The following is a 14260-nucleotide window of genomic DNA, read 5'->3' as shown; positions in this document are numbered from 1 at the left end:
TTTACTTGTTTCAGGCACAGATGACCAGAAGAAATAGTGTACATTCAAAGGTACTGCAAGGGTCCATCCACCCATTCATTGAGTCAGCAGGGAGATCCAGGGTCTCCTGTTCCACTGTTGGTTCAGCTGTAAGGTTGTTGAAGTAGCCTAACTGATCGCAGACCTGCCTTCCACAGAGAAGGTGTGCAAGCCAACCCAGATAGGCCTGTTGAGTAGCTGAATATACAGTCCTGCATGAGGCCAAAACATTCCTACACAACGGGTCACTTCATCTCACTGCGTCACTCCACTCCTCCCATGTATGTTTTTGAAGAGTAGTACCTATGTCAGTAAGCCTTTATACTGAATCATGTTTCGGTGAGGGACACTACATGTCTGTATCCTCATCCTGATCTCTCTGGGTTCTATCGTAAATGGGACTCTGTCTTTGCATCTGTCTCTTTGTAACTGTGCCCTGCATGGCTGTGCCACCAATATTCCCTGCAGTTGTGGAGAGGGAGTGGGCATGGGGGAGGTGGTGTGGAAAAAGGGGGCATTGTATATGGTCGCCCAGCCCTCCACTGGCCCCAACTTGGGTCCTGGTTTGGTTGGGACTAGGAGCAGGCCTCGCCTCAATGGGCACTCTGTGTGTGCAGGAACCGGTGAAATGCCTCGGCTTGAGCCAGCTTCCTTTGATCAACACGAGCCAGGAGGGTGCAGGAGGAGACCGCCAGCCCAGCAACAGTAGCTGGGCCCGACCCAGCCTCTCCAACCCTTCTTTCTCTCCCCTCTTTTGCCCTGCTGCCCACTCTCTCCTTCCACTCGAATGTCCTGTTCTGGCCTTCCCATGCACTCTCTAACAAGTGTAATTCCCTCTATTCTCATCCACACTCCTTTGGAAAATCTCTACCGTGACCTTGCCTTTCACTCTTCTTTCTCTATTTTCTTCCTAGCCTAGCACTCCTCAAACAAACCTAGCACTATGGCATGATAAGATATACATCAATACAGTGCCAGAGCAAATCAAATCAACCTGATTCAAATTGGCACTGAGTAGAAAGTTGTACATTCAATCCCTCCAAAAAAGCAAATGGAAAAACCACACTTTTATAGTGTCAACAACCTCATAAGTAACTGGATTGCTCAAGCGGTGAAATTTTAAAACACAAGCCATAAACTCAAAAGTTACTCTGGAGATGCAGCTGGCTGTGGATGTTGTTTTTACAGATGGTGGCGATCTTTTGAATGTATATAAATGTACTGCTTGTGTGTGGAAAAAGCTTTTCATGTTTTTTTATATTTTTTTTATAGCTCTTAGATGTTTGCTTTTCTATTTGTACATGTCATTTACATATGTGGTTATTCTGTTTGTGTACTTTGAGATTACAGTATTTGTACATTTGTGTTTTATCTTTTGTGATTATATAAGTGAATTTTGGCATAGAACAGAAATCCATGCCCATGTTATTATTTGTGTATTTCTATCTGGTGTGGGAATGTATTCATTGGGGAAGGCATCAGCCAGGGGACCAAGAACCACCGGCCTGAGGAGAGAGAGAAGTGAAAAGAGGGTGAGATCCGGTAGTTATTGGGAAGCGGTAAGTTACCTCATCCCCTTCGGAGGACTTTGAATGGTCCCACAAACTGGGGGCTCAGCTTCCGACAGGGCAGGCGGGAGGTTCCTGGTGGAGAGCCAGACGCAATCACCAGGAAGGAGAACGGGTGCCTCACTGCGGAGGTAGTCCGCCTAATCCTTATGTTGACAGACGGCATGTTGGAGCCTCACGTGGGGAAGCTTCCCAAACATCCTCTGCGTGCCGGAACCACTCATCCACCACAGGGGCTTCGGTCTGGCTCGGGTTCCACGGGGCCAGGGCCGGCTGGTATCCCAGGACGCACTGGAAGGGAGACAACCCGGTGGAGGAGTGATGAAGTGAGTTCTGTGCGTGCTCTGCCCAGGGAAGGAACCGGGTCCACTCCCTCTGCTGGTCCTGGCAGTAACTTCTCAGGAACCTCCCCAGCTCTTGGTTGGTCCTCTCCACCTGCCTGTTGGACTGAGGCTGGTACCCAGATGTCAGGCTGACCGTGACCCCCCAGGTTCTCCATGAAGACTCTCCATACATGCAATGTGAATTGGGGACCACAGTCTCCGACCATGTCCTCCGGAAGGCCATAGTGCCGGAAGACCTGCTGAAACAGTGACCTCAGCGACCTGGAGAGTGGTAGGGAGACCAGAGAGAGGGATAAAACGGCTTAATTTGGAGAAGCAGGTAGCAGCACTTGGTGGTGATGGCATTGAGACCTCTGGAGTCAATACACGGATGAAGACCCCCTCCCCTCCTCCTTGGCCACACAGAAGAAACCTGCCGATACAGGGGAGGTGGATGGGCGGATGAAAACCTGTTGGAGAGCCTCCTGGATAAACTCCTCCATCGCCTCTGCTTCAGCCACCAACGGGGTAGATGCGGAGGCGCATTCTCTTAGCAGGTCGATGGCACAGTCCCAGGGACGATGAGGGAGACGGGTGGCGCGACCCTTGGAGAAAACCTCCCGGAGATCCTGGTAAACCTCCGGGATGTTGGCCTGAATGGTAACCACAGGACTCTCAACCGACGTGGAACAGGGTTAGGGAAAGCAGGTCTTCCGGGTGCCCCGGCTGTAATCTCCATCCGCGGTAGCAGAGAGAACAGTCTATGACTAGGGTGGCTGGAGCCTTTGACAGTTTTTAGGTCCTTCCTCTGACACCGCCTGGTATAGAGGTCCTGGATGGCGGGACGCTTGGCCCCAATGATTTTCTGGGCTGTACCCACGACCCTCTGTAGTGCCTTTAGGTCAGAGGCCGAGAAGTTGCCATACCAGGCAGTGATGCTCCCTAATCCTAACTCCCGCTGAGACACCCTCGGAGAGTGGAGTCACTGCCAGGGTATGTGTGTGCACACTACAGTTCTGAGGCTCGGAAGGAGAGAAAAGCTGTCAATGCTCATAAATGACTCTAAACCCTACCAGTCACTGAGCCCCAAGTGGCTGAAATCTAGGGCTCTTTAATATTTAGCTTGTGACATACATACATACATACATACATACATACATACATACATACATACATACATACATACATAAAGTTGAAGTCAGAAGTTTACATACACCTTAGCAAAATATATTTAAACTCAGTTTTTCCACAATTCCTGACATTTAAGTCGAGTAATAAATCCCAGTCTTAGGTCAGTTTGGATCACCACTTAATTTTAAGAATGTGAAATGTCAGAATAATAGTAGAGAGAGCGATTTTTATTTTTTATTTTTAAATATTTTTTTCAGCTTTTATTTCTTTCATCACATTCCCAGTGGGTCAGAAGTTTACATGCACTCAATTAGCACGTGGTAGCATTGCCTTTAAATTGTTTTACTTGGGTCAAACGTTTTGATTAGCCTTCCACAAGCTTCCCACAATAAGTTGGGTGAATTTTGGCCCATTCCTCCTGACAGAGCTGGTGGAACTGAGTCAGGATTGTAGGCCTCCTTGCTCGCACACACTTTTTCAGTTTTGCCCACATATCTTCTATAGGATTGAGGTCAGGGCTTTGTCATTTCTTGATTTTGTTGCCCTTATGCCATTTTGCCATAACTTTGGAAGTATGGGGTCATTGTCCATTTGGAAGACCCATTTGTGACCAAGCTTTATCTTCCTGACTGATGTCTTGAGAAGTTGCTTCAATATATCCACAATATATTTTCCTACCTCATGACGCCATCTATTTTGTGAAGTGCACCAGTCTCTCCTGCAGAAAAGCACACACACATGATGCTGCCACCCCCGTGCTTCACAGTTGTGATGGTGTTCTTCGAGCTTGCACGCCTCCCCCTTTTCCCTCCAAATAACGATGGTCATTATGGCCAAACAGTTCTATTTTTGTTTCATCAGACCAGAGGACGTTTTTCAAAAAAGTACGATCTTTGTCCCCATGTGCAGTTGCAAACCGTAGTCTGGCTTTTTTATGGCGGTTTTGGAGCAGTGGCTTCTTCCTTGCTGAGCGGCCTTTCAGGTTATGTCGTTATATGACTCGTTTTACTGTGGATTTAAGACATGAAGGTCAGTCGATCCGGAAAATACACTGCTCAAAAAAATAAAGGGAACACTTAAACACAATGTAACTCCAAGTCAATCACACTTCTGTGAAATCAAACTGTACACTTAGGAAGCAACACTGACAAATGTCACATGCTGTTGTGCAAATGGAATAGACAACAGGTGGAAATTATAGGCAATTAGCAAGACACCCCCCAATAAAGGAGTGGTTCTGCAGGTGGGGACCACAGACCAATTCTCAGTTCCTATGTTTCCTGGCTGATGTTTTGGTCACTTTTGAATGCTGGCGGTGCTTTCACTCTAGTGGTAGCATGAGACTGAGTCTACAACCCACACAAGTGGCTCAGGTAGTGCAGCTCATCCAGGATGGCACATCAATGCGAGCTTGAGGCAAGAAGGTTTGCTGTGTCTGTCAGCGTAGTGTCCAGAGCATGGAGGCGCTACCAGGAGACAGACCAGTACATCAGGAGATGTGGAGGAGGCCGTAGGAGGGCAACAACCCAGCAGCAGGACTGCTACCTCCACCTTTGTGCAAGGAGGAGCAGGAGGAGCACTGCCAGAGCCCTGCAAAATGACCTCCAGCAGGCCACAAATGTGCATGTGTCTGCTCAAACGGTCAGAAACAGACTCCATGAGGGTGGAATGAGGTTCCGACGTCCACAGGTGGGGGTTGTGCTTACAGCCCAACACCGTGCAGGATGTTTGGCATTTGCCAGAGAACACCAAGATTGGCAAATTCGCCACTGGCGCCCTGTGCTCTTCACAGATGAAAGCAGGTTCACACTGAGCACATGTGACAGTCTGGAGACGCCGTGGAGAACGTTCTTCTGCCTGTAACATCCTCCAGCATGACCGGTTTGGCGGTGGGTCAGTCATGGTGTGGGGTGGCATTTCTTTGGGGGGCCGCACAGCCCTCCTTGTGCTCGCCAGAGGTGGCCTGACTGCCATTAGGTACTGAGATGAGATCCTCAGACCCCTTGTGTGACCATATGCTGATGCGGTTGGCCCTGGGTTCCTCCTAATGCAAGACAATGCTAGACCTCATGTGGCTGGAGTGTGTCAGCAGTTCCTGAAAGAGGAAGGCATTGATGCTATGGGCTGGCCAGCCCGTTCCCCAGACCTGAATCCAATTGAGCACATCTGGGACATCATGTCTCGCTCCATCCACCAATGCCATGTTGCACCACAGACTGTCCAGGAGTTGGCGGATGCTTTAGTCCAGGTCTGGGAGGAGATCCCTCAGGAGACCATCCGCCACCTCACCAGGAGCATGCCCAGGCATTGTAGGGAGGTCATACAGGCACGTGGAGGCCACACACACTACTGAGCCTCATTTTGACTTGTTTTACGGACATTACATTAACGTTGGATCAGCCTGTAGTGTGGTTTTCCACTTTAATTTTGTGTGACTCCAAATCCAGACCTCCATGGGTTGATACATTTTATTTCCATAATTTTTGTGTGATTTTGTTGTCAGCACATTCAACTATGTAAAGAAAGTAGTTAATAAGAATATTTCATTCATTCAGATCTAGGATGTGTTATTTTAGTGTTCCCTTTATTTTTTTGAGCAGTGTATATTTTGCTGTGTTTAACACTTTTGGTTACTACATGATTCCAAATGTGTTATTTCATAGTTTTGATGTCTTCACTATTATATTCTACAATGTAGAAAGTAGTAAAAATAAAGAAAAACCGTTGAGTAGGTGTGTCCAAGCCTTTTGTGTTTGTAGTAAATTACACAGGCATAGTACAAAAACGAAGAAGCTCATCGCTCAGATCTTCACTTGTGAGGATAGACTAAAATAAGTAGGCTAAGCGGGAAGATGCTAATCTTGGCAAATTATTTCATTGGCGTGTACATTTGTGGGTGTTACCTTCAGATGCTTTGAATTTGATTCCCTTTTTGGCTCTGCTGGGCGTCAACCTGCCGAAGTATGTGGCTTTTAACGTCCATGTCCTTTTTCAATGGCCAGTAAATTCACACTCTGAAACGTTGACCTCTGGACCTCTTGCTGCTGCATAAAAAAATAAGTATTTCAGCTTTTGTATTGGTACTGTTCAACTAATGACCAGTAGATGTATACATGTCTCAGCACAATTTCCCTAGGTCATAGCAAAAATAGAGCTCTCTGTGGTTCTCAGACTATTGCAGTTGCGGAAGACCTGGCGAGTCCCTCTTAACCCTTTATACTTGTACCCATATATGGGTTGAAAATAGCATATTTTAACACTGATAAGCACCTAAATTGGAACGCAGAGACTATACAGTAACATGCTATAACTGACGTCAGAGCTCAGGTTCTGTGCAGCTCTGTATGGGTCTGGCTGACGGACGTTTTGAATTTGAGCACTGCACGTGACAAGACATTGCCTCTTCCCTCCCGCTACTTGGGCAACTTTTGCACATTTGTGGCTGTCCGAGTGAGGGGAAATGCTGTAAATTAAGAAGACTATATATTTTGAAAGATGTGACATTGAGGATTATAATAAATACCGCTTTGATGTCATACAAGCAAGCCGAACACACGTACACGTGAGGCGCTTCACTTTTTTGTTTGTTGCTGCGGCACACGTACCTGACTGCACATGACTCCTTTCTATGCACTCGGATAATTCGGATTCTCTGAATTGCCCTGTGAATGCATAACACTGTAAGATTGTATTTTATCATTTAGCTAGTCATGTTAGCAATAGAACAAGCTCTCAATCAAATGATGCCCACCTGACCCAGATTGCGATCTATAATGGGCCGTTTTTGGATTGCGTAAACAACATTGTGTGGCGGCGGGGATGGATGCAGGGTTGGGTTCCAAACAAAGAAACTATAAGTGTGCTTGCTCTAGTTCCTCAACGGCTCATCTAGGAGAGCTAATAAAAGCACCTTTTTATAGTTGAGAACTCTTCTTTTGAGTCATACAAGTGCATTGAAATGAATTAGGAACAGTCCACACTTTTGGAGATTGCATGCGACTTCTATCAGAATACAAAGATCACATTGAAAAGACTGGTCTAGATGGACCACTTCAGGGACGTGGTCAGGGATGCATCGTATGTGGATCTCTTCTCAATCTGGACTCAATCAGGCTACCGAAAAGTGCATACAGTGTGCGACGTCATCAGCACTCCTCCCACAAGTCTCCAGAACCCGAGAGGCACCTTTTCATTATAATGTTGGAGGAAATGTGTTCCTAGCGTAATATCTATAATCATTTTTAGTTTGGCTAGAGTTTTTCTAACCTGTTTGCAATTTATTTTTTGTGTTGCTTGCTGGCTATCTACAGAGGTTTGCTGGCTTGTTAGCTACAGTAGTTAGCTACAGTAGTTAGCTACTGGCATCAGTTGTTGCTGTGTGATCATATTTAGCCAATTCCACAGTTTGTAGAATGCATACTTTTTATTTATATATGTATTTATATGAATGAGCACAAATGGTAAACGCAGGACGAGTTCAGAACTCTATGATCAGAATACTAAAGCTGCATGATCAGAACTCTATGATCAGAATACTAAAGCTGCATGAACTGTAAAGTCTAGGCATGGGCCATCGGACGATGTCACACAAACCCTTGTCATTTTTTTGTTGTCTTATGTTGCACCTTCCCCACGTTTTCATAACATGTTTGGATTCAGTATTGTGTCAGAGGTGAACTGTTCTCATCAACTTTGGACTAAATAATTTCCCCATATTCTCCAAACTGTTGCCTTTCAATTGCTACCATGCTCATGCATTGCATATTTCTTCTGTAAGAAACATTTTAAATGTAGCATTATCCATATAGGACAATTCCCACAAGTGTAAAGGATTAAGGTTATACTGGAGGGTCTGGCTGATTCCTGTTGATGGCTGTGTGAATACCTATTGGTGTAAATTCCCCAGAGAAGACTGTGGGAGCTGAGACTGTCAGAGGCTCTGGGCTGACAGGACTGGACTGGACTGGACTGAGGTTGGCTGGGCCGGCTGTTGAAAGGGGCCTCTGTTGCTGAGAGAGGTACTGAAAGGCCTGGACAGCCTGTTCTCCCCTCTGCCTCCGGACGATGATGTCAGTGGAACAAACCCTCCGACAGGGTGATGTCACGCTACCCCTTACCCACCAGCTCGTGATTAGGGGTCACTAGCACAGGGTCACAGAAGGAGTGGGGGGTCTGGGGTGTTGAAATGGTGCCCTTTTTTAAGTTGGCTGACTTTGACTCTGGGACTGCTTCCCATAAGGCTGCCTGTCTGCCTGTTGTGTTGTGAAACTCTTATCCTGCACCTGCTGCATGCAGGCACATTTTTCTCTATTTCTCGCTCTCCCACTCTCTCTTGTGGATCATACCTCTAAAAACTGTGAAAAAAGCTATTGGAATCTCCCCCTTTTGGCTCCTGGACAATTTTTCACTTTCAAATTAAATTAGCTGCTTTTGGGCTGCCGATGGACGACAGCCCAGTTAACACTCGGCTGGAGAGGGAGGGGAAGAGGGAGATGGAGAAAATGGGAAATTGGAGAGGGAGGGTCAGAGGGAGACGTGAGAGATGTGCAGAATGTACAGCAGAGGAGAGGAAAAGTACCCCACAAAGCACTGCACAAAAGTCTTCCTTGTGTGAAGAAGCAGATTGCCATAGCCTTCCTCCAGCAGGGGAACCGTATGGGTGTCTAATCTCTTCGTCACTGAGAGACAAAGGTTAAGCCCGTTTTACTGTAGTGCTGGAGGAAAGAAGCAGCGGGGCAGAGGAAGGAGCGCAGCAGGCCGTTTTCATTGGCTCTGGGAAGCACACAGCTCAGTCCCCATTGGCTGAGCAGGACACTTGTCTGTCACAAAGACCCCTTGTTAACCCCTGCTCAGCCAAGACCCTTTCAAAGTGTCATTGGTCAGTGTGTCAGGTCACCGGTCGTGTTCCTTAGATAATGTGTCAGGGACACTTAGTCTGAATGTAAGCCCCCTTGAATCCACAGTTGTTGACCACGGCTGTCTAATGCCTGTTGCTGAGAGAATCTGGAAGGATCCATTTAGGATTCCATGTACTACAATAGTTGAATAATATGAGATCCAGTGTGTGTCATTATGTAAAATGTCATTCACTTCTTGCAGTCCAAGCGGTTTACTGTTCGTACACTCACAATGAGTGTTGTTAAAAAATTTAAACCACTTTTCCTGACTGAAATGTGCCCTTGCCACTAGGAAGGAAATAGGCCACGTCATGTCTCATTAATAAAATTGACTATCAAAGACGAAATCCATCAAAAGTTGCACAAGCACAGAGCGTTGGAGAACGATGGATGGATGGACGGACAGAAAGCAGGACGGAGAGAACTAAGACGGGAGACTTGGCTCTTGATGTGTATGATGAGGAAGGAAGGAAGGGAACTCTAGGGACTAACTGCTTAGATAGGAAGAGAGATGGTTGTTTGTTTGGAAAGCATTTTTGCCAGTGAGAGAGTAAATAGGAAGGAAGAGGTCTCAGTGGGACACAGCTAGAGAGTTTAGGCAGACCAATGGAATTGCCCGCAGTGGAATGCAAGGCATCAGACTATGATTTGTGTCCCAAATGGCACCCTATTTATTTTATAGTGCACTAGGGCTCCATAGGGCCCTGATCAAATGTAGTGCCCTGTATAGGGTTCCATTTGGTATGCAACTTAGGTCCTCTGTTGTCATTTGAGCACATCAAACGTGACCATTTATTCAGTATTGACGTAGTATGGTGTCATTTGAGGACCACAACTCATTTGTGGTCCTTTTGGTTAGACTCTCCATTTTATCACTTACTGTGTGCTGTCAGTGTGCAGTTATTTGTTTTATGTATCGGTTTCGTTTGTGTGTGTGTGTGACCATACACGGCTTGTCTGGTTGTTGTTATTTAGTGTGTATGGCAGTGTAGTCTGCTTTCCAGTACCTCAGTGCTCCGAGGGTAAAGGGAAGTGAGGCAGGGAACGCTTGGTCGGTTGTCCTCTGGCCATGTGCCCACTGCTTCCTGGAACTCTAATCCTATTAACTGCAAGATATTTACTGCTCTAACTCAGTTGTCCTGGCCTATCTACGCGCGCGCACACAGAGTAACAATGTTTCTTTTTCTTTTTCTCCCCATTTCGATGTTGTCTCATCACTGCAACTCCCCAACGGGCACGGGAGGCAAAGGTCGAGTCATATGCGCCCTCTGAAACATGACCCTCCAAATAGCGCCTCTTAACACTTGCCCGCTTAACCCGGAAGTCAGCCGCACCAATGTGTCGGAGGAGGAAACGCCGTTCAACTGACGACCGAGGTCAGCCTGCTGGCGCCTGGCCCGTCACAAGAAGTCGCTAGAGCGCAATGAGTCATGTAAAGCCCCCCCCCGGCCAAACCCTCCCCTAACCCGGACGATGCTGGGCCAATTGTGCGCCGCCCCTATGGGACTCCAGATCACTCCCGGTTGTGATACAGCTCGGGATCGAACCTGTGTCTGTAGCCTTAGACCGCTGTGAGGTAGGTTTCAAGCTTTTTATAAACGGTCTTCTGTCTCTTGTTGTTAACTGTCTTTAATCCTACATGCAATCCAACAGCATCCTTCTGTGTTGTTGATGATGCTACAGTAGACTCGTTGTCGACGGCTGTTTGACCATGCTGCCCCTGCCCCTGGCTCTTAGCTGTGTGTGGGAGTCGTCGTGGTACTCAAAGTGAAGAGGTTACCATAACAAACCGTCACAGGACAGCCTCCTCCTCAGTCCTTAGCCAGAGGTGAAGAGCTCTGTTGACAGAATAGATGTGGAGATGGGTTATGCGTGAGTTTATTTGTGTAGAATCAAAGCCAAAACAGACCCACTCTTGTTCCGTGTCCTATCCTTTCTACACCTCATCATTAATATCTTCATCTGTTTTTCATTCCCTTTCGTTGCTCAACCATATACTTACTCAACCACGGCTCTCCTCTCCGTCTCCCATTCTCTCCCATCCTATCCCACCCCATCCATCCAGGTTGCCATCCTTCGACCTCTCCTCCCAGTGCCATTTTGTTTGTCTGTCTGGGTAAAGAGGGAAGTAACACTGTGACTGACAGGAGGAATTCAGGCCAGGCCTCCCCTGTAGTAATTAAGACCTGTTGGATTGGCTATAAAAATAGAACCTCTGATTCACTTAATAGCTGCTTAAATCTGGTGGTAATACTTGACTTAAAGGCTGCAGGTGGCTATAATGCAGTGCGACTTGTCTTTAGCATGTATGACGATCATACGTTTTATCTCATAATGATCCTGAATTTACAGCCTATTATAAGCCATATAATGTATGCAATACCTAAAGTATTGTATTAATGGAATGTTTTTTTGTCTTTGGGGCACCATTTGCAAATGAGACACTGGTCACAATTGGGTTCCCCTGAAATATATAAAAGTTGAGAAAAAAATAAATTAAATAAATGACCAATCTGATATGCTTCCTGACTGATCCAATAGTTAACCAGTGCCCATACTCAACTAGAAATATTGCCAGTTGATGATGGGCACTGGAGACGCCATTGCCTTTAGGTGTGTATAGGCTCATAGACATGCATTTATGATTAGGCCTAAGCAGGGCTGTCCCCTATTATTAAAAAAATAATAATAATAATCTTGGTCGACCAAGAGTCTTTTGACCAATCGACTGGTCGAAATTCTTAAACGTATATTTTTCCATATACTGTAGACACACCGTATGTGTTTTTAATGAAATCAGCTATATGTAAGCTACTGAGCTTGTCTGATGCTTTAAGCACACTGATTAAATTATTAAGACACACCCATTACTCGAGGGAGCCAGAGATAGCCTAACCAGAAGAACAAAAACTTATCCCAAACCACCACCTCCCACTGCTGCTGGCCTTCACAGATTTTGCCATTACACTCCCGAAGTTGTCGTTTATAGACTACACCAGGGGTCAGCAACCTTTTCCATTTGGAGTGCCAATATATCTTGCCATTTCTACCAGTCTACGTGCCAGTTATGATTTTCATATGCACATTTTCATGGACCAGTTTAATTTATTTTATAATAAAATTGTCATGTCTCAAAATGATAAATTGTACAAATCTAAAAGTAACTTATATTGCCATTGCCAACTATGCCATTGCCAACTAGCCTACATAAAGCCAACAAAAAAAAAATGCAGCCTACAGGTAGAAAATAAATCACATTGGCTATGCATGGCCTGTTTGCAAGGAACTTGAAACATTGTATTAACTTGGTCCAGCCCAGATGCTAACAAACTTGCAACATTGAATAAAATATTCTGGACCCTCCAAGTTTCCTGTGCAAGGGATAACAGGCAATCAGGCAGGCCTATTTTATGATGTTTCCACCTGATCAGAGCATTACATTTTTTTTCACCCTTCAAACCGTGGTTATCGAAGGGGAGAAAGCTGGAAAGATTTGTTCAAATAGGCTACATTGAGGAACTGTTGTTATTCTTAGTGGATGTAAAAACACACTTTGTTTACTTGCTGTTTTGATGTGAAGAGAAATTATTTGAAGCTCCACAACTCATTAGTGGTGGTTAATTAAGTAACTCAGAAATACTATCAGATCCCTAAATGGGATCATATATATAGATATATGATAGATATATGATAGATATAGATATCATATATATCTATCATATATATCTATCATATATATATTATATATATATATGATATAGTGCAGGCCAGGTTGCCTAATTCTATGCATAATCAAGTGCACGTCCTTACTCAACATTAACAAGAGGGCTAAGTAAGTTGATTCGGCTGTTGATTTGTTAAACGCCTGCCTCTATTGAATGGGTAAAACCATTTGAAATAAGTAACTTTTTGACAGCACCCCTTTTGATTTGAATGAAACCTTCCATACTTAGTGCTCAGAAAGGGACTTTTTGGACCTGATTGCCAAAACATTCAAGAGATGAAGGTGCTCAGTTGGCCCATTTTGCATACCGCACCATACCATGAGACATCCATGCCTTCCTCACTGAAAAAGATTAATGGTTGAGATTGATACCATTTTAAAATCCTACAAACAGGGTTTTACAAATATTGTATAATTATTTAGAGAATATTTTAAAAAATCAAAATGGTATTTTTTTTGTTAACATCAATGATCTAAAATCGCTGAAACTTTTTTTCATGTTCACAAATGCTGTACCTCAGACCCTATTTTACATCATCTAAGGTTGTTGCGTTGTGTTTACCATCGGTTGAGATACAACATGCTCTTGAATACAGGGTGGTTGTCATGTTTTGGACTAGTCTCAGGTTGCCATACCTCCAAAATCGCATCGTTGTCACAATCCTGCAATAAGGAGGGGAAGGGGTTCTGTCTTTGATGTGTCTGTTTCTGTGTTGTGTTCTCAAATGAACATTTTTTTCCTTTTTGTCTAGTTGTAAGCTCTCCAATGTGTTTTATTTGATTGTCACTCTCTCAGTATACAGTGCATTCGGAAATGATTCAGACCCCTTGACCAACCGGCTCGATTCGGATTTATGTAGCAAATTATGAAACTGTTTTTTTTTTTATATTGGATAAAAGTACAGACTCGAGCTAGAAAATTATATGTACACTACAGTTGAGGAACAATGGGAAAGTAATTCTGCTTTGAAAATTGATTTAATTTGTAGTCTCAATTTTGAGAAAATGGCCCTTGTTTTGGCACACGTACTGGAGACCTCTTCTTTGTCTACACCCATTCAGCATCGTTAACACCCTCTTAAACTTCAACCCCGCCCATCTCTTTAAGGATTCACATGTGAGGCTGTGTACTAAAAAACCAAAGATTAAGACTTAAGGCTGGTTTAATCTACATGTGTTTTGTACATTTTAATCTGGAGTGCCAGAGTGCACTGGGTGTTCGTAAACTGTGTCGTCAGATTGGCCGTTCGTAAATTGAGTGTTTCGCACACTGGACGCTCTTTGCCGAAATGTAGGGTTGATCTGAGCGTTCTGACCTAACAGCTTGGGTGCTTGACTACTGCTGTCTGGCTGACGTTGGCTAGCTTGCTATCTACTTCCAGACACAAATGAGAGAACAGCTCACTCTGACCATTTTACTCTCCCTAGCAGAGCTGGTTATGCTGTTTTCATGTTATCCAGAACGTTGGTGAGGTCAACTGTGCTGCTGGCAACAATTTAATTATGCTTTTTTTTTTGCCAAAGCTTACTGACACCGGCCATATTCAATGGGTGTTCAGCTGGGTAAATTCATCAATTGTTCTGCGCTCTGGCACACTT

At 44.9% G+C, this 14260-nt stretch overlaps 1 protein-coding gene and 1 long non-coding RNA gene across 6 annotated transcripts in view; one reads left to right on the top strand and one right to left on the bottom strand.

Annotated features, from left to right (window-relative positions):
• LOC118358013 (rhotekin-like) overlaps positions 1-14260 on the top strand; it is a 131752-nt gene that overhangs the window by 54539 nt on the left and 62953 nt on the right. The gene's annotated exons all lie outside the window — the stretch shown is intronic.
• LOC127911660 (uncharacterized) overlaps positions 1-14260 on the bottom strand; it is a 51165-nt gene that overhangs the window by 33647 nt on the left and 3258 nt on the right. The window contains exon 2 of one of the 2 annotated variants that reach the window (XR_008078781.1): positions 5944-6084. The exons of the other annotated variant lie outside the window; for it this stretch is intronic. This is a non-coding gene — a long non-coding RNA (uncharacterized LOC127911660). The remainder of the gene's footprint in view (positions 1-5943; positions 6085-14260) is intronic. 2 annotated transcript variants of the gene reach the window in all.

Source organism: Oncorhynchus keta, chromosome 25 (assembly GCF_023373465.1).
Source record: "Oncorhynchus keta strain PuntledgeMale-10-30-2019 chromosome 25, Oket_V2, whole genome shotgun sequence".
Classification (NCBI taxonomy): Eukaryota; Metazoa; Chordata; class Actinopteri; order Salmoniformes; family Salmonidae; genus Oncorhynchus; species Oncorhynchus keta.
Note: the sequence above shows the minus strand (reverse complement) of the source record. Positions and strands in the feature narration are given on the sequence as shown.